The 21,583-nt window shown below is 44.6% G+C and overlaps 1 long non-coding RNA gene across 1 annotated transcript; it reads right to left on the bottom strand.

Moving 5' to 3' along the window:
* Positions 1-251: 251 nt before the first annotated feature.
* Positions 252-19,048, bottom strand: LOC310794778. The gene is made up of 4 exons (XR_014553590.1): positions 18,922-19,048; positions 18,443-18,587; positions 18,068-18,136; positions 252-3,137 (listed from the first exon to the last, which is right to left on the bottom strand). It is a non-coding gene; the product is annotated as an uncharacterized lncRNA (long non-coding RNA).
* Positions 19,049-21,583: the final 2,535 nt, after the last annotated feature.

Genomic DNA, 21,583 nt, shown 5'->3' with positions numbered 1-21,583 from the left:
TTTATTTTTAAATATAACTGCATGTTTCTACAGCACAGGGCCTCTTTTTTTGCTTCACATGGGGGGGGGGGGGGGTTTATAGACTTTCGGGGAGGGGGGCGGCTTATAACTTTGGGACGGGAGGATCCGGGGGTCCACAGGGGTCTTTGCCTTCGAGGGGGTCCCCATCAAATTAGTGTAGTGTAAGATATCCTGAAATGTATGTCTGTATTCTGCAGCTGAAAAGGAAGACTCCTGCACTTAAAGGCTTTTATTAAATAAATGCAACGTTTCGGTCAAGCGACCTTCATCTGGCATATGGTATGACAAAGGCTAGAACCTGTTTAAATAGGAACCAGGACAAGAACAATCATCCAATGGGAGCAAGGCAATTATGTTGTAGACCCATGGAGCAAATCAGTGCAAATCACACTGCAGGTGTCACACAATTACAATTACAGTAAATTGACAAGAGGAATATATTTTTACACAATTCCCAGTGAAAAAAGCTAAAAAAGAACATATACAAAAGTATACAGCATACGTACAAGAGTACTGTAACAGCTATATGATTGATTGATTGATTGATTGATTTTTTTATTTAAGTGTCATGCACCTGGGTGCCCAGCCCATATGGGCCTACAAGACACTATATCATAATTACAATCGCCAAGATGGCCACACAACAAATCATAATATACCTTTGTACAGAATCAAGAAAAGGAAAAGAAAGGGCATTTCATTGAGACATTCACTTTCCAAAAAAACAATTATACTGGGTACAATGTTCCCTGTCTTAGTCGCCAGGCATTTTCTATAAATCTGGCTAAAACAAAAATTTCCTTATCAAAAAGCCAACTCAACATATGACCTTCTGACAGCCAAAACAGATCGGGATTCTTCAACTGGATTTTCTCAAATAAAGGATTTCTCAAATCATTGTATATGGGACAATGAAACACAAAATGAAATTCATCCTCCACAACACCAAGATCACAAAAAACACAGAAAACGCAACTCTTCAGGAACACATGTATATCTACCTACCTCAATTGCCAGTGGTATAGGGTACCAGTTCTTAACTGAGCACATAGAGACCTCTGTCCTCTTTTTAGATTTGACATTATATATGGTTCAGTAAAGTAATCTTCTTTAATTTGGACATCATTTCTGAGCTTTGGTTTCTTACAAATCTCCTCCATCCATTGTTCCTTTTGAATCTGAAACAGTTGTTGTTTGACTATACTTACATTACACTGTAGATTATTCATAAAAATCATATGTAAATCACAAAATGAAAATATTGCAGATACCTCTCTTGACCAAGGATAACTGTGTGCTCTGTCCCAATTAAAGAACTTTTTGGTCACCCTATCCTCTGGCAACTGGACAAGGCGGTTCCACAAACGAGCCATTTCACCTCTCTGCTTAACAAGACATGACTCCCATCCCATATCCCCTTCAACAGCCACCTTCGCAGTATATTTATGCACTCCAAGAAAGCATCTCATAGCTCGACTCTGGATAGTATTACAGTCAGACGCATCCTCAAAACCCCACACTCCTGCAACATAAAATAAAATAGAACCAACCATTGAATCATAAAGTTTAGAAAACAAACAAATGGCGCTGAAATACAGAAAATATAGAAGTAATCATAACCTATGTCATGTCAGAAGGGCTTTAGGTGCTTGCATAATTATAAGTGGGTGTGGTGAGACACGCCAATGCACCAAAGCAGCACTCAAGACAAGAGGAATGGTCTACAACAGATCCTGGACTAAATAGTAAAAGTAGGCTATATGAAAACAATAATAATTATTCAACTCAGAGCATGACATTCAAAAGGAGTTCATCATTTAGGCCTTTTGGCGACAAGGTTTGTAAATGAAAAATCCAAAAGGCTTCTCTTCTTTTCAGTAGAAGGTCATGATCCCCACCCCTAGGTGGCAGGGCAACCATTTCAATGCCACAGAAGCGTAGGGAAGAAATATCATGCTTCATATCATTAAAATGGACAGCTACGGGGTAGTCCCTGTCATTATGCCGAATAGTACTCTTATGTTCACTTATACACAAATTAAGACAACGCATAAGTGAACATAAGAGTACTATACGTTTCTGCCCTTGTTTGTCTCCATAATGTGGTTAAGGTGTGAGCAGAGTGCGTGAATTCTCTACACCAGGGCTCTTCAAAGTGTCTCACTCATGACCCATGCTGCACTTGGTTATGTTTAGGCAAATAAAACAACTTTGTTATGTTCAGGCAAGTAAAACAACTTGGTTATCTTCAGGCAATTAAAACAACTTTGTTATGACTTTGTTATGTTCAGGCAAGTAAAACAACTTGGTTATGTTAAGGCAATTAAAACAACTTTTGGTAACGCTTTAGAATACAGCCTGCAAATAAGCATGTAACTAGAGGGTAACAAGATCTGTAGGCTAATTACGGGGTACCACACTGTAGTTATAGTGTAACTACGGGGTACAAGGAGTGAATGTAGCCTGTAACTAGAGGGAGAAGCACTGCCGTACACACGTTTTTGGTCTTCTGAGAAGGATCTACGAAGGATGTAGCAACTGCTCTCTGTTTACTTTCTTAGATTTATTAGCTACCTCAATTAATTTCTCATAGGCTATCCTCTTGGATGAACTGTTCTTACATTTAATTGGCATTACGTTTTAAACTCATATCAAAAGGTCAGTAAATCACTTTCGGAGGGAAATTCCACTGACCTAACATGCTTTAAAGGCAAATCTTCTTAAAGACGTAATGTTGATAGACAACTGTTTCTGTTACCACGTTTCAACATCCACCTCAGTGCAGTTCAGTTCTCATTTCTGCTAGAGGTCAAGGTTCAGCTCTTTGGAAAGGCAAGGGTCCTGCTTAGAGAAGACGGTGATCATAATAAACCTGGCTTTTTTTCCTTTCCTGTGCACCATGTCGATCAATTCTTGTGCTTTGTCTCGTCTGGGTTTTGTTCTGACCGACTCCATTTCTTCATGATTGAATACCCCCTCCCACAGAAGTTCATCCAGCATGTTGTCTAGAACAGGTCCAGTCACTCGCTTGATAAACTCTGGTCGAGCTGACTGTAGCCTCTCCTCTACTGAGAGACTCAGAGCCCTTGGATCGTCGGGACTGCTGGGAGAAGGATCTGGAAGGTAAGTTGAAAAAAGAAGACTTCTATTCAACAATCAGCATTCACATTGCAACAGAGCAAGGCCGGATTAACCATAGGGCAACCGGGGCAGGTGCCCCGGGGCCCTCCAAAAAGGTCGGGCTCATGTTGGGCTCCACAGAACTATGACACAAATCTAAGACCAATCAGGACAAAATAAAATGTGTTTCCAAGAAGATTAAGTCTGATGATTTAGTCTCATTGGATGCCTGTGGGCAAGTGGTGACCAGGGGCGCGGGAAGTGGGGGTGCTTGTGGTGCTGCGGCACCCTCTGCTGTTTTGTATTGGAAATGTAATGTCAATTATTTTTTCATCATTGTAAAGCCACAGCACAGTGAAGAGGATATTAATGTGAAGATTAGCCTCTTCCTTTTGCTCTCAGAGTGCATCAGATTCATGCATTTTACTTTAAAATGTACAAAATTTCTTTGTCCGGGGGGGGCACAGCCCCCCCTAGAAACCCCCCAGTCACACTAATATCTTTATCCTGCTGGTGCTACCTCTTTGCAAAGCCTAGAATCGCCTATGAGTGAGTGAGAAACTGAATCTCAGAAACTGAATAATAACATAACAGTATAATACTAATGTTAATTTAAAATGAGATATTCCTCTAAATATGGCGAAAAAACATCCAAACATCCGGACGATGGGTAGGGGGGCCCCTGGGAGCTTCAGTGCCCCGGGGCCCCTGGGGGTGTTAATCTGGCTCTGCAACAGAGGCCTCTTTAGAGATGAGAAGAATTTGAGAAGGACCAAATTAAAATAATAGTCTAGTATACCTCCATCCTCTGCACCCCCATGTAAAATTGCAGGACTTTTCTATTACTTTGCACAACTAAACTGGAGTGCTTCCAAGACCTGAAATGTCCTTCCTTCCTGGTTTGTCAATGCTTATTTTCTATGGGATGAACAGACTGCTTTCAACTTGAATTAATTCCTACATTCCTACAACTCGCCTGTACTCCTACAACTCGTACGCCTACAGTATATGCTGTCCAAAAATGGACAGCATCTACTGTTGATGAGCAACATCTGTTGCTCATCTGTTGTTTATTTTTGATCTCTTGAGACTAACATGAGCCTTCTCATTTTTGTATCAGACTGTGTTCAAAATGTTGTGTCTTATTTATTGCTCCTAAGGGTCGCTGATGAAAGGATGAAAAAGAGATGCACTAGTATACTTCTCTGAGACAAATGAAGTTGCAATGAGATAACGGAACTGACGCCTTACACGACCACTTATACCCAAACCCGACCAGCGTTAGTTTGGGGACCGAGTGACGTACTTCCTCCTTCTTTGCGGGCTATTCAAGAGGTTAATTGTCAGCTGTCGCAAGTCCCTTTTATTTGCAGATATCTGACAGTTTATGTGTAAAGTTTCATATTAAAATGTGCATGATAAAAGGTCCAAATACCTTATGAAAGTGCCTTTGATAAGAGAAAGTAGCAGTGAGCCGCTTGGGCGACGGTACCAGAGAAGAAGAATATACCATGAAGAAGAAAGGCCCTGTAAAACTAGCCCAGGCTACTGCAAAACTATGCTAGCAGCATAGACGTTCAGAGAGGACTGGTCAGCTTTGGGGATTTCAGCTCACAGCTTTTTCACCAGCAATAAGGTCATTTCCCAGACTCTGGTAAGGAAACAGCTATAGTGAATGATTCAAACAAGATGTCTCCAGAAAGAGAAGAAGTTTGACTTGTGCTTTCAGCCATTAAACCGGGTGGAAACAGCACAAGATCATTTGTAGCAGCAGTTGAATTTTGATAGAATATTGGCAAAAAAGTGGTTGGGTTTGGCGTCAGTGAAGCTAATCATTTTAGCAATATTTGAGAAAGTAAAGAGAAGAATGTGAGATGAGTCTGAGACTTCCATGTTCCATGAGACAAATCTGAGAAGTATGATCCTATAGGAGAGTATAGATCTTGTGGCGGTTCCACAAAGAACATTACAGAGACATTCACCTTAATGTCCATGCACCCTTTAAGGAGTGAGGTTAGGTTAGGGCCTCACGTGAGTTGAGGAGTAAGTTAGCCCTTGTTCACAGTCTCCTCGTTCCTGCGCACCCCACAATTGGTGACCCCGCCATTATCTAAAAATCATGCATGGCACACTGCACGATTAAAGTCCCTGGAAACCAAAAATATTTCTTTATTATTTAGCATTTTGAGTTAATCACATCACAGGACCCTATGTTAATAAGCCACCAGCCAAATTTGAACGATGATGAACGTCGCAAAGTATATAAATTTAGGTTTGACAGCCATGGCAAAACTCATGAGATTTCATTATTTTTTAGAGTGTACTTTCTCCCGCGGAATGTGTGGGCGTGTCCCATCTACAGCAGGGAAATTTCTGTCTCTCGCAGCGCGAGAGAGAGGGGGGGAGGGAAACGGAGAAAGAAAGAAAGAGAGATGAGTGCACACACCGTGTGTGTGTGTGTGTGTGTGTGTGTGTGTGTGTGTGTGTGTGTGTGTGTGTGTGTGTGTGTGTTCGCGCGTTGCTCCGAGAGGAAGAGATCTCTGTCCGTCTCTGCCCTGTCCGCTCCTCTCTCTCTCTCTCTCTCTCTCTCTCTCTCTCTCTCTCTCGACTAGTGAGAGAGAGAGAGAGAGAGAGAGAGAGAGAGAGAGAGGAGGCATCGCCTGAAACCCGACACCTTGCTAATCTCACAAGCATAGCGCTTGGCAGACGGCAGAGTGGGAAGGAGACGGACAGCGAGGGAGCCTGTCACTGGGGGCAAAGAACGGACTTGCCATAGGTGGGTGCGGATTGCGCGCGTGTACAAAGGTTATATAGAGCTTATGACGTCATAAGCTCCTGCGTTTTAGCACCTCGCGCACTGCTGTCTTCAATGAGGAAGTACTTTGTAGAATCTTGTAGAAAAGTGGCGATTTTAAGGCTTTGGGTTGAAAGTAATGTATAATAATTTCGGAGGCACAAAATTACTAACATAAGACCCTAAATAACATAGTTAGAACGTTTTTGTGGATTTTGGTTTCCAGGGACTTTAACTCATTCATGGCCAGTTTAGGACTGCCAATATTTAGCACAGGCCAAAGATTTTCATAATTGTTGGTCATCTTTCAAGACCCACAGTAAATTATCTATTAGCACCAAAGTGATTTGCAATACCTCAAAATGAAGATGTACGTCTCTGGGTTCACCAGGAAAAAAAAAGTGAGCTTTTAGCATGTTCTGTACTCTACTTATAGCCATTTATATACACCCTGTTTTCACCAAAAAGGTCTCTCTGAGAAGACAAACAGGAGAAAAGGCCATTTTTGTAAAAGACACAATCTCAGGCAGAACTCGCTCTCAATTCTTTTATTTTGAACTGTATTGACATCAGACATGTAAATATTATTCGTTATGACACAAATGACAAAAAAAAAATATATATATATATATATATATACATGAAGTGCTTTTTTTACATTCAACAATACAGTTTACTCAGTGTGAGTGAGTGTGCAGACAGACACACAGACAGACAGACACACAGACAGACAGACAGACAGACACACACACACACACACACACACACACAGAGAGAGAGTTCTGTCCACAGCTGCTGCTGGATCGCACCTCTTCCCAGGGAACACTACTGATCGCCCCGCAAATTAGCATAGGAGGGGAACACCAAACTGGTCTGAGATCAGCGTCTAGCCTCCTCTGCCTCTGCATCGTTTTCCTCCTCTCGTTCGGGCTGGGACGAATGCTGCGACACAGGAACGGGGTCGGCTTGGCTTTGGGACCAGGCGCTGGAACCGGATCGATCATGTTGGTTTGACTAGCGCGAACAACTCAATCCAGGTTCGCCCTGCAGCAGAGGCGACCAGCGCAACGCGCCGAGGGGTGTTTCAATGGCGTTTCTCCTCTATGCAACAGGCAGCGTTTCTCCGTTTTCTCCTCCTCTTCCATTTCAAAACAACAGCTGCGGTATGTGTTTGATAACGTGTTGTCGGCTTTGTCTTTGAGGCTAGGGACCTGATAACATGTCACAGGCTGGGGAAGTCTTTGAACTACGCGCTGTACTAATAAAAACAAAAACACGTCAAACACGTCTTTGGCGTGGATGGCTATTCCTGATAACACGTTAAAGACGTCTTTGGTGGTGAATTAGTTAATCGAAATAAAATGGCAATCTCGATTCCTACTAAGCGCCGATCTCATTTCTCAATGACGTCATTTCTGACACATTTTCATTTGGGACATCAGCTGCAATAAAACAAGCAATCCTACTTTCGTGACGAAGTGAGCACACACATTGCAGCGAGGAGGCGGAGCAGTCAGCACTGAGACCGGGCACTGAGAAGAGAAAATAACCCAGCTGCAGACAGTGACACCAGAGGGCTGTACCACGAATGTTGTATAAGAAGATCCAGGATCTGTCCCTTGATCTGGTTTGTCTAAACCAGATAATTGCCACGGAGCTCGATTGTAGTTAACTTGTACCACGAACGTAGATCGCCACTCGTTAAGTGGAACCAGGTTTTTCTAATCAAGTTGAGAGCGCGTGCACATGAAAATGCCCGTGCACAGGAGCTCGTGCCAGCAAAAGAGGCGTGGTTTTTAACAACTAGCCAATCACAATGCAATATGGACTGCTCCAGCTCAGAACTGTAGCTTTTACACCGCCAGACACGCCTATTTCCTCATTCATTCAAAGCCAAATCGTGAAGCTTTACTACTATGTCAGAATCAAAATCTGCATTGGATATTATTAGTCTGTTCCCGAATGACTGTCTAAAGTTACCACTTTTATTCACATCAGTCATTTATTTGAAGAGCGGTTTCTGCCTCCACGTATCCTACAGCAGCTCAATTCACCCTCTCAATAAACTCAATAAAACCGGCATGTCTTTTTTGCGAGTGGAAGTAATGTGTAATGTCTCAGTCCAAAATCTGTATGTATAGACCATTTAGGCTCAATGAATAATAATGATCTCATGATGTGTTTAGTCGCACTGATTGAATAATTCCTATAGGCTAATCAATAGAATAGATAGATAGAAATAGAATAGAAAAAGAATGATAATAAAATTAAAAAGGCTTCTGAACTGAATCGACATGGTACGTGCGGGCATAGATTTCATTTATAAACAAGGCCAGGTCGAAACCTGGCATAGGGCCGGTGTGCTCAGTAAAATGCATAACTCTGCCAAGCTGTATTGAGTCATTTGTGTAGTGTGCCTGTGCTGTAGTGTAGCCTATGTGGGTTAATAATCCTGGGTTTAAGCTTCATTAACATGAAGTGCCAGATTTATGGTTAATCTAGTAATATATATTATTTTCACACATAAATGTAGGCTATTGAAATGTAGGCTTATTATGTGGTGTATTCCCAGCCTCCCCCCCCCATACGTGTAGGCTAGGTGTATTTTTTACAATGAATTCGTATATCATTAATAATTGGGATTATTGTAAATATTAGGATAGGTGAGATCAGATCACTGCTTACCATGTAAAAGCTTTAATAACACTGGAATTGAGGGCCATAGACTATGGCCCAAAATTCAAATATAACACTATGGCCCATAGTGTTATTAAATATTGTACATGGTATGCAGTCATCTGATGTCCCCTCCCCTAAACGTTACATGTCATGACTTGCTCCTTCCTTGGCAGAGATCTGTGCTCGAGCACATTGCCTCGTGTTTCACTGTAAACGAGTAGGCTATTGTGACAAGCGAACTTTTTCAGTGAAACAAGTTCGCTTGTCACACAATACTCGTTTGACTTATTTGAGGGCATGTATGTTTATCGTTCACGTTCGCTAACCTGTCGGTCTTTAAACTCTTTGAACAGGTCGGGGTGCCTGTCGGCAAGATGTTTAGCCAGGTTCGATGTGTTTGAGCCTTTCGCTTTGGTCGCGTTGAAGCGCCTTTTACTTCAGCAGCAACTGCACGGCCGGGCGTCAAGTCAGCCAGAATGTACTAGTACGTCATCCGCTTTGTTGCTTTCAAAATAAAACGCTTATTGTAACCTTATTTATTTTGAGTAATGCGTTACAGCCACAGTTTCAAGCCATATAACATCACAACGAGTATTTTGATACAAGGTTTGCTGCTTCATTCATTGAAATACCTTTTCTCCTCCAACGTGCATCAATAAGCTATTTACTTTTGTTTAAGTAACATTATTTTGAAATTTTTAACCGGAAGTTTTGCAGCTCTTCCCGAAAAAAGCTATTCTCCCGAATGAGAAGCACGTTTCTTCATAGTGCACACCCGATAAAACTCATTCAAAACGTTGCACTAGTTTACTGACTACACTGTCGTTTCCCATAACGTTAGTCACAAGAAATGTGGAGAAAGAATCACTTTTTGGGAGACAATCGCATCATGGTGATCACTATTCAGCAACAATGGACATGTATTGGAAATGAAATGCCTTCGCTTGTTTCACAACTTGTCTGCTCCAAAGCGCTACTCCAACCGGAGATACTGTCTAAAGGTAGGCTTTAGAATGATGTTAGCTTAGCGTCACCTAATATCATCACAGTCAGTCCCTCTCCTGACAAAAAAATGCTCCAGGTAGCGCTTTTTCCATGCAAAAATGCAAACGTTATGTGTGAACAGCCCCATACACAGCAGATTACTCCTGCTCAGACATTACCATAGTCATCACACAGCCCGCGCCCCCCGCGCGAGTGCTCGAGCACTCGTTCATAATAGACTATTTAAATTGCTTAAAATGCCCATCCGTAGAAGCCGCTGCCATTTTCGCTGTGTCTGTCCTCCTGTGTGTCGGGAGTCGGCACGGCCACACATGAAGCAGACAGAGTCAGAGAGAGCTTTTTTCACTTTTCACCAGTCACCATTGGTTCAAGGCAACGATGTGTTTATTAGCCAGAGGTGCATTACCGCCACCTACCGGACTGGAAAGACATTTACTCGGCCAGGATCGGTGTTTATTAGCCAGAGGTGCATTACCGCCACCTACCGGACTGGAAAGACATTTACTCGGCCAGGATGGGTGCCCAAATGCAGCGACAGAGTCGAATGTAAGGGCCCTGCTGCATTCTGCACCGGCCCCAAAAATAGCCTATTTTGTGGTCACATATATAGGCTATTGTCAGCAGTCGCATATCTCCATATTTCATATAATGATGCTGGAAATATGAAGTTCAATCACATCATACAGGCCAAAAGCAACACAGTTGCAGCTGCAAAATGCAGGAGTAGCCTAGATATGTTATATTAAATTGCTTAGATGTAGTAGCCTATTCTAGCATGTATGACCATTTCCAACCCAACGTCAGCCTCAGCTCCATTGCGCACACGGCACCGTGCACTTTGGAGACGTTTATGTAACCTTTTTATGCCGGTTTAGTGATATTTCTCCACTCACCATTCAGCTGCAATCGACCGGCGGGGTCAAACAACGTATCTAGGCTACTTGAGAGTACAAAAATGAATATATAAAAACATATTCCAAAGTGGTAAGTAGGGCTTAATTTAAATGTAGCCTGCAACAAGTGCAAGGCTAATCAGTCCTCGATTAATTCAACAGGAGCAATTTTTTTTCTTTTTTCTTTTTATTTTCTTTTGAATGCAATGTATTTTTCATATGGGGACCATCTGAATGGTGACTCGCTGTTTCCAGAGAGCTGATTGGTAAGCAGCAGGTGGGTCTTTCATCGGTTTTGATCTTATACTCTGAACTTAACCTGCTACAAAGCAGCCGTAGAGCATAAGTTGCTATGGTGATCTATCTCGATAAGAAGTTAACTAGCATCGTGGTACGGCAAAACTAGGGTTAAACCTGAAGTTACCTTGCTAAGCCACTAATCTTGTTTCGTGGTACACCCGTTGGGGCTGAGAGGGAAAATGTTTTAAATAATAGTAGGGCAAACAAAAACGACAAAATGAATCCAGCGACAAATGGTTCACACTCTGCTGTGTGGAAGTTTTTTGGGTTCAAACAAGACGACAAGACATAGGCTACTTTGCAAGCAGTGTAAGATATCAGATATGGCTCCCATCAACACTGCAAAATGAGGGATTTACAGGAGGAAGCACTACTCAATGCCCTCTCGCAACTACTCTTCAAACGTTGCATTATGGTCTACAAAATCAGCAGTGAACAAACATGGAGACAGAATTGCGAGGAGGATATAATATTGCGACAAGGAGAGATTTATGGTCCAGCCAAACTATGGAACCATATGAATAATGAGCCTGCCGGACTTCAGCATGAAAAGTCATGCCTATAGACAGGCCCAGCTCCAGACCCAAATTACAGAGGTGGCCTGCCCCTAGCTTGGGGGAGCCAAGCTACCCAAGGGGGGTCCGGGGGGATTCTCCCCCGGAAGAAGATTTTGTACATTTTAAAGTAAAATTCGTCAACCTGGTGCATTTGAGAGCAAAATGAAGAGGCTAAATCTATGAAGAACTACACACATCTCTAATGTGTTGTGACTTTACAAATAATTAGGCCTAAACAATTAATATTAAATGTATTTACACATTGTGCACAAATTGCATTCATTGTGACAAATTTACAATAGTTAATATCCAGCCAGAATCATTGCAAATGGATGTTCAAAGTAACAGTTAGCAATAGCATTCAGTTAATCAATGCCTAATGACAGCCAGATTCCGTTTTAAACTTAAAAACAGAAAAACGGAAAAACGTTTTTAGCCAAAAAAATAAAAAATAAAAATAAAAAATAATGGGGGGGCCAGTTCGGGGAATGGGGGGGCCCGGCCCGGTCTTTTTGAAAAATATGTTTTGAAGATCAAATTTTATACATAGTGTAACGAGTCAGGAAATACAGAGGCTTTCTTCTTAATTATGCTCTTTATTAGCACCCGACAGAGCACTGGTGGCCGTGCCCATGCCACAACACACACCAACCTCGCTAGCTCTCTCTTAGCTTAGCATAGCTCTCCACACACAGCCGTCTCTCACAGGCTCACGCTCCAACTCCCCGAGCTGTTTCGCTCTCTCCCACAGCTCCCATCCCCCAGCCAATCCCAGGTGAGCCTCTCTCTCTCACCCCACCCATGGCTGTAAGCTGCCTTCACTGTCCCACAGAACCCCGTAAATCCCCACATACATGCCAAACCCCACAGGTAACCCACATGCACAGAACAGCATAACACACAGAGACAGACATCAACAAATACAGTAGCACACAAAACGAGCCCGCTACACTACCTCCTCCCCATTAAAGTTTCTCTCCCACGAGAAGCACACTTAAGTCCCCAACCCCCAGGTGGGGTCAGTGCTCCCCACATCCCTCTTGTGTTGGCTCCAATAGAAAAGTTCACGAACACGGCAGTGTCTCCTCAGCCCCGAAATGACCGGATCTGGGGGCCCTGTGTGGCCACTGCAGCACCCATCCCCGCAGGTAGCTGGGCACAACCGCCTGGAACACCCTTTCCCCGTGCCAGCCCCCGCTCTCCAAAAGCCCGTCCTTACACAGACGCAGGTCCGGAAACATTCCACAGTCCCTTCGTGGCACCTTCGTGTCCTCCAAAATCTCAGTGCAGTTTCTGGTCAAATGTCCAGGCTCCCCACATGACCAGCAGTCTCACCTGCCAGCCGCCCGCACGTCTCTCCTCTCGCGCTGTCCTCTGATCTCCAACAGTGTCCCGACACTCCCTGTTTAGATGCCCGAATGCACCACACGTCCATCAGACTCCCGGGCGCCCCCAGGACCACTTCCCCGCGGCCATGGTCTGGCCCCCTGGAACGCTGTGGCCCCCCTTAGCCAGGTGACCATGTCCCCAACATGTCCAACAAACTCTCTGCGGCTCCTCCACCCGCTGTTTGCCACGCTGCATGGTCTCCCACAACAGCTGCATCAGCTCCTCCGCCCAGGCAGGCGTCACCTCCAACACCCGTCTGATCTCCTGCTTCAGGCGGGCCTCCATGCCAGCAAACTCCAAGCCGAAATCCGGAACCAGCATATACTTCTCCTCCTCCCCTTTCATCTCCAGGCGATCCCCGCACAGAGCACTGGTGGCCGTGCCCATGCCACAATAACCCCCACAAACACACACACCAACCTCGCTAGCTCTCTCTTTGCTTCCTAGCTCTCCACACACAACTGACTCTCCCGTTCTCCAGTTCCGTTCTCTCCCACAGCTCCCCTCCCCCAGCCAATCCCAGGTGAGCCTCTCTCTCTCACCCCACCCACTGGCTGTACGCTGCCTTCACAGTCCGACAGAAACCCGTAAACCCCCACATACATGCCAAATCCCACAGGTAACCCACATGCACAGAACAGCATAACACACAGAGACAGTCAGACATCAACAAATACAATAGCACACAAAATGAGCCTGCTTCAATACATAATTTCTTTTATACAGAAAATAATTAAATTGACCAGAATGCACCAGTCTGAATCTTGAAATTGCAATGAATCTGTAAACATGCCATGTTAGCTTACTGGGAAAAGGCTAAGTATGGCTCCAAAGTTGATCTGTCTTTACCATGAGGTTCGTCTCACGTTGCCAGACCCAACGACGTATGTCAGCAAGGAGGGTCTGAATGACATATCAACTTTCTGGGAGACTTCCCCCAAAATCCCTCCAGATGCTGTGGGAGAAATCTGATTGCCTGGGCACCGGCCCACGATGTCTGTGTTTGGTCAATTCATATGTCTGTCAAGCATAGTATTTTTTTGTCTTGGGGGCGGGTGCTAACTACTTTTCAGAGTTGTGTTCCAGACATGTTCATATACGGCTGGCTACTGCGAGACTACTGCAAGGTCTGTAGCAACTCAATATCAATGATTGTAATTAGGGATGGTCCGATCCGATACTCAGTATCGGTATCGGAGCCGATCCGGCCAAAATCACTGGATCGGATATCTGGTGGGAAAAAGAAGTAGAATCCGATCCGATCCATAGCCTAAACTATCACTAAATGCTTCACTAAACTTCAGCAATGCGCCGTCACGGACACAGATGAACAACCGCAGCATCGTGCATGTGGACAGAGTGAGATTGCACTGTGCATTGTCACCACAGCTGTGTTGATCAAGGAAGAAAAAAGCCACGTGCAATTTAATATGATGCGAGTGTTTTTAAGCATTGGAAACGTCAACACCGCGGCGCAGACTGCCTGCCTGCCTGATACCTGCTGGTCAGTGTATCACACACAAACGTGACAGCAACGTTACAAAGAGAGGGAGAGAGAGGAGATCAGATGCAGATTCACTCCTAGACTAGACACCGGTAAGCCTCAAAACACACCGGCAGCCGCGTCAATACTGCGCAGCACACCATGCTATCACAATCAATAACGTAACGTAATGGTAACATTATCAATAACGTTACCATTCCCAGAAGTGAAGTCAAATCTACGCACTTTCTGCATAACGGATCGGCAGATTAACGCTAATAAACACTCACCCAACTCAGCAGCGATAAAGTTAGATGTTCTCTCCTCCTGTTAGTCCTTATTATAATTAATCCCAAAAGTCAAAATCTTCCTTGAAAACAGCAAATAAAACTAGATTAGGCCATGTGCCCGTGTTTACAAACACCATGATCCGTGAACTGTGCTCCGCCACTTGTTTCACGCAACATGCAAGTAGGGGTAACCTCGCGTCACCAGGCTCTCTCTCTCGGGACTCGGGGAGACCAGGAACAGTTATAACAAGGACGTGTGTGTGTGTGTGTGTGTGTGTGTGTGTGTGTGTGTGTGTGTGTGCGCGTGCGTGCGTGCGCGCGAAGGCTTAAAAAGAAGCAGCAGTATTAGTGCATTACTGAGTCTATGTTCTGGGCTATAGCCTTCCATTTAAGGAATATTGTTCCACAGATTGAACATGCTGTTTAGATCGCTGGGTTAAGCAAAGTGCATTGGTAAATTTATTATTAACAGCTTAGTTGTAAGCGAGGGAAAAAGATCGGATCGGATTGATATCGGTATCGGCAGACACTCAAGATTGTGGTATCGGTATCAGATCGGATATGGAAAAAGTGGTATCGTGCCATCCCTAATTGTAATAAGTTTTAGTAGCCAGTCATGAGCTCACCTTGTCTCACGTCCTGGCTAACATGAGCTCACCTTGTCTCAGGTCCTGGGTAACAGATGAGCTCACCTTGTCTCACGTCCTGCCTAACATGAGCTCACCTTGTCTCACGTCCTGGCTAACAGATGAGCTCACCTTGTCTCACGTCCTGGCTAACATGAGCTCACCTTGTCTCAGGTCCTGGCTAACATGAGCTCACCTTGTCTCAGGTCCTTGGTAACATGAGCTCACCTTGTCTCACGTCCTGGCTAACATGAGCTCACCTTGTCTCACGTCCTGGGTAACATGAGCTCAACTTGTCTCATGTCCTGTGTAACAGATGAGCTCCCCTTGTGTCACATCCTGGCTAACATGAGCTCACCTTGTCTCACGTCCTGGCCAACATGAGCTCACCTTGTCTCACGTCCTGGCTAACATGAGCTCACCTTGTCTCACGTCCTGGCTAACATGAGCTCACCTTGTCTCACATCCTGGCTAACATGAGCTCACCTTGTCTCACGTCCTGGCTAACATGAGCTCACCTTGTCTCACGTCCTGGCTAACATGAGCTCACCTTGTCTCACGTCCTGGGTAACAGATGAGCTCACCTTGTCTCACGTCCTGGCTAACATGAGCTCACCTTGTCTCACGTCCTGGCTAACATGAGCTCACCTTGTCTCACATCCTGGCTAACATGAGCTCACCTTGTCTCACGTCCTGGGTAACAGATGAGCTCCCCTTGTCTCATGTCCTGGCTAACATGAGTGTGATAGCAAATTATTGATTGAGTGCTTATTGATTGATTGCTTAATGAACTATGGCCCTTCTAAGATGTATTTTGTGAACTATGTTCTTCACCATTGCAGAACATTCCTGAAGGGAGATAACATGTATTTTGTCTTTTGTGAATGTCAGATGAAGCTACATGGCCTAATGGAAACTTACTAGGGTAGATGGAACTTTTTGAGAGCAGTGGAAAATCACTGGCCTCCAAGGTGGGGGGCGGGTGCGATAGTTTCAGTATATGATGAGATGTAACAATGACTCATGGCTCTTATCTGACAACGTGGTCGGGAAGAGACCTCTGTGCACAGATGTTAATGTAGAATAAAAACCTCCTAAAAACACTTGAAACTGATATCTCATTATTGATGGATCAGCAGGGCATTTCGGCAATTTTGCCATCACATGAGCTCACCTTGTCTCACGTCCTGGCTAATATGAGCTCACCTTGTCTCACATCCTGGCTAATATGAGCTCACCTTGTCTCACGTCCTGGCTAACATGAGCTCACCTTGTCTCACATCCTGGCTAATATGAGCTCACCTTGTCTCACATCCTGGGTAACAGATGAGCTCACCTTGTCTCACATCCTGGCTAATATGAGCTCACCTTGTCTCACGTCCTGGCTAACATGAGCTCACCTTGTCTCACATCCTGGATAATATGAGCTCACCTTGTCTCACATCCTGGGTAACAGATGAGCTCACCTTGTCTCATGTCCTGGGTAACAGACAAGCTCCCCTTGTCTCACATCCTGCTAACATGAGCTCACCTTGTCTCACGTCCTGGGTAACAGATGAGCTCCCCTTGTCTCACGTCCTGGGTAACAGACAAGCTCCCCTTGTCTCACATCCTGGCTAACATGAGCTCACCTTGTCTCACATCCTGGCTAACATGAGCTCACCTTGTCTCACATCCTGGGTAACAGATGAGCTCACCTTGTCTCATGTCCTGGGTAACAGACAAGCTCCCCTTGTCTCACATCCTGGCTAACATGAGCTCACCTTGTCTCACGTCCTGGCTAACATGAGCTCACCTTGTCTCACGTCCTGGCTAACATGAGCTCACCTTGTCTCAGGTCCTGGCTAACATGAGCTCACCTTGTCTCACATCCTGGCTAACATGAGCTCACCTTGTCTCACGTCCTGGCTAACATGAGCTCACCTTGTCTCACGTCCTGGCTAATATGAGCTCACCTTGTCTCACATCCTGGGTAACAGATGAGCTCACCTTGTCTCATGTCCTGGGTAACAGATGAGCTCACCTTGTCTCACGTCCTGGCTAACATGAGCTCACCTTGTCTCATGTCCTGGGTAACAGACAAGCTCCCCTTGTCTCACATCCTGGCTAACATGAGCTCACCTTGTCTCACGTCCTGGCTAACATGAGCTCACCTTGTCTCACGTCCTGGCTAACATGAGCTCACCTTGTCTCAGGTCCTGGCTAACATGAGCTCACCTTGTCTCATGTCCTGGCTAACATGAGCTCACCTTGTCTCAGGTCCTGGCTAACATGAGCTCACCTTGTCTCATGTCCTGCCTAACAGCTCACCTTGTCTCACCTCCTGGGTAACAGATGAGCTCACCTTGTCTCACATCCTCCGTAACAGATGAGCTCACCTTGTCTCACGTCCTGGGTAACAGATGAGCTCACCTTGTCTCACATCCTGGCTAACATGAGCTCACCTTGTCTCACATCCTGGGTAACAGATGAGCTCACCTTGTCTCACATCCTGGGTAACAGATGAGCTCACCTTGTCTCACGTCCTGGGTAACAGATTAGCTCACCTTGTCTCATGTCCTGGCTAACATGAGCTCACCTTGTCTCACGTCCTGGGTAACAGATGAGCTCACCTTGTCTCATGTCCTGGCTAACATGAGCTCACTTTGTCTCACGTCCTGGGTAACAGATGAGCTCACCTTGTCTCACATCCTGGCTAACATGAGCTCACCTTGTCTCACGTCCTGGGTAACAGATGAGCTCACCTTGTCTCACGTCCTGTCTAACATGAGCTCACCTTGTCTCACGTCCTGGGTAACAGATGAGCTCACCTTGTCTCACGTCCTGGGTAACAGATGAGCTCACCTTGTCTCACGTCCTGGGTAACAGATGAGCTCACCTTGTCTCACGTCCTGGCTAACATGAGCTCACCTTGTCTCATGTCCTGGGTAACAGATGAGGGCCCTGCCGCTGCTCCGCTGTCGGTGGATGATTCTGAAACTGAAGGCCATGTGTTTCATGATGTTAAAAGCTTTGCAAAGTAATGTTGTTGCTATGATGCAGATTAATTTACCATACTGATTAATTTATGTTATATGCTGAAAATCTGCTGTGTGTGTGTGTGTTTGTGTGTGTGTGTGTGTGTGACACACACACACACACACACACACGTGCACACGCACAGAGCAGAGATGCCACAGCAGACTGTGAATGCAGCCAGACTGAAAAATGATCTAGAGCTGAACTACCATCACCTTCTCCATTCTAACAGACTGAGTGAAGCTTTATGAGGATTTAAGTCTTTACCAGGCAGATCAAGCTCATGATACCAGACTGATGTCCTCTCTTCATTTTGGATGATCAGAGTCACTTCCTCTGTTCTTGTATCCAGGCGAACCTCAAATGTTGGGTGGTAATTTGGTCCATATTTTGGATAAAATTGTAAGACATCCTGAAAACCAGGAGAAGTGTTGCTGTTTTTGCTCCCAAAAAATATGATATAATTGAATGTTCGTGTTTTACATGTAAAAGAACTGAATCTGTATCACACCCACACACACACACACACACACACACACACACATAAACACACACACACACACACACATACACACACACATACACACACACACACATACACACACACACACATACACACACACACACACACACACACACACACATACACACACACATACACACACACACACACACACACACACTCGTGCGCACGTTAAAGCATCATTAACAGAGATATATTTTGCAGGAAGTTGTATTTGACGTACCTTAGGCTTAGGCTGTACTTTACACTCCTCAGGAGTGCAGTGGAGACTGTACTTTTTAGAGGTCGACAAAGGATGACAATCGGATGGAGTCCGGATGTACTCAGCATTTTCTTGTTGACTTTTCACCTTAAATTATATCACAACAGTTGTACTTGAAAGATCGTTTCACTGTCGTGTTCATGATGACAGTCTCAACAGTTTGACATGTTTAGATACATATATCACCGTAGTGTGTGTGTGTGTGTGTGTGTGTGTGTGAGTGAGTGAGTGAGTGAGTGAGTGAGTGAGTGAGTGAGAGAGAGAGAGAGAGAGAGAGAGAGGGGATAGAGATTTGGTCAGCAGTCATTTTGGTGTGCATACTATCTGCTATGGGTGTTGTTAGTCCTGGCATTTGGGGCCACAAATGTTTTATGAATAGCCCTGCGCGTCTCAAATGGGGGGGAAGAGTAGCTAATCTGAAAAAGAGTATGGTATTGATCAAAAATGCAAGATTTTGCTTCCTCTCTGTGTGCAAGTAGTAGCCTAACCTATACTGTAACAAAAGGAAGAGACATCACTCTCATCACAGCGTTCAAATTTTGCATTGGGGCTCGACTTTAGGGACAGTTCTATAGATACAGTCGGTCTGTGTGGGAACGCCCACAAAATGTTACTTCCGCTAGCGTTGTGTCAGTAGGGCGTGGGGGAAAACCAATAATATATCTTAATGACCTGACTCACCTGCGGAAGGTGCTGCAGCTCTACACTACAGGATCGGGGATTCAAGAGCAGGTACATAGATGTCTGTTCAGATGTGTGTTTACTGCGGGGGTTAATGTTACATTCCTTTATCGCAAAATAACTGGGATGTGGAGGCTAAATTACGCCACATCCGTATTGTTAGCGTTCCATTTGCAGAAAACTTGAGCTGGAAAGATCACTGTTCACTAGTCAGATCCAGTCACTAGCCAGTAGGGCTGTGAATCTTCACTGGCCTCACGATTCGATTCGATTACGATTCATCTGTCAACGATTCGATTCGATTAAACGATGCATCACGATGCATCGCGATGCATCTTAAATCGATGCATCACTTTTTCCGCAATACATGATTTATTTTTTCTCACTTTCTTTTTTCTCACTGTGTGGCTACTTTTAAAATAAAAGTGCATTTGGAATTGCATTGTATTATGATCCATAATTAAAATAAACAACTGCATGTACTTACATTCTATTTTATTTGATTATAAATTTTTTTTTTTTTTTTTTTTTTAATAATCGATTTTTGATATTTGTTAATCGATGCAGAATCGTGCACGTCCGCATCGCGATGCATCTTATAATCGATTATTTTTGACACCCCTACTAGCCAGGCTAGCCATTGTTAGCAATAACAGTTGATAACAAGGCATTTTGCGCATACAAACCCTGCAGCCTCATGTCCACACAGATAGAAGTTAGGCAGTGATGTGTGTACAGCTGATTTAATGAGACACAAACAAGACAGAAGTGCTAATAAACAACATTTACTACAATTATAACGACTGTTGTCGCAGTCATCTTGGATTTTTTAGGTCGGGGCTGCTGAGGCTGTAATGTGAAATACCACCTCTGGTGACGTCACCATCCCAGCTCATGACCTTTGAACCGTAAGATTACCAGTCCCAGTTATAAAGGAATGCACGATTAATCCCCAATCCTGTCTGCCTGGGCTGGGCTAGCAGCAAAATGCTAACTCTGCTGCCTGCAAAGAACGGGAAGATTTCCCCCACGCTGACCCATTGAACATGCATCTATGACAAGACGCCGCCTGAATGTATTGAAGTGAATGGGGCAGGCATGGAAAGTCCCACTATAACCCATTATATCTGTGTTGTTTCACCTTCTATCTATATTTTATTGATTGATATATATATATAAATATGGCAATGTGGGTTAGAGAGCTGCAGGCCCGAGGGTACCCTCGCGGGCCCCTCGGGCCTGGCCAATACGGGCCGGGGCTAGGGATGTCAACCGATAACCGTTTAACCGATAATCGACCGTTAGAACATTAACCGATTAATACTATCAGTTAAACGGTTAAAAAAAAAAATCACGTCTCCTAAACACATGCAGAGAGAGAGAGAGAGAGAGAGAGAGAGAGAGAGAGAAGCGCATGGCCTGAAACCCGACACCTTGCTAATCTCACAGCGTTCAGCGCGCACTGATCAAACAGTAGTTTTTACCGTGTCCTAAAGATGCAGACAAGAAGCGGTCTAATTGACGATTGAAAAGTAACAATTAACGTTAGTCTTTACTGTCCAACACATGGTAGCTTCGGAGAAATTGTTTCAGAACGGGACAGAGACGGATTGTTTGTAGACTGTATTCATTGACACTTTCAAGGCCGGTGTGAAAGCGGCTACTGACAGCTGCGTGCGACTCGTCTTCATAATGTACACACAGAGCAGAGCCCTCGTCGCGTGTGTGAAGAGAGAGGAATAAGGGGTGAGACCAAAAGCAGGTAAACCACTGTGTGATTAGTGAGGAGAAGATACTGTAGTGATGCTGCGCACTTTGTCAGTGCGCCCTGCAGCCTGGGCTGTCGTCCGCTCAAACACTACTTCACCGGGCAGCTGCGTGTCAATTGACGTGCCTATAATATGCAATGCGTGCAGCTCTAAAGTATAGCCTATCGGAGGAA

This window comes from Poromitra crassiceps, assembly GCF_964638095.1.
Source record: "Poromitra crassiceps genome assembly, chromosome: 2".
Lineage (NCBI taxonomy): Eukaryota > Metazoa > Chordata > Actinopteri > Beryciformes > Melamphaidae > Poromitra > Poromitra crassiceps.
The sequence above is the reverse complement of the archived record's forward strand: the minus strand, read 5'-3'. Positions and strand labels throughout refer to the sequence as shown.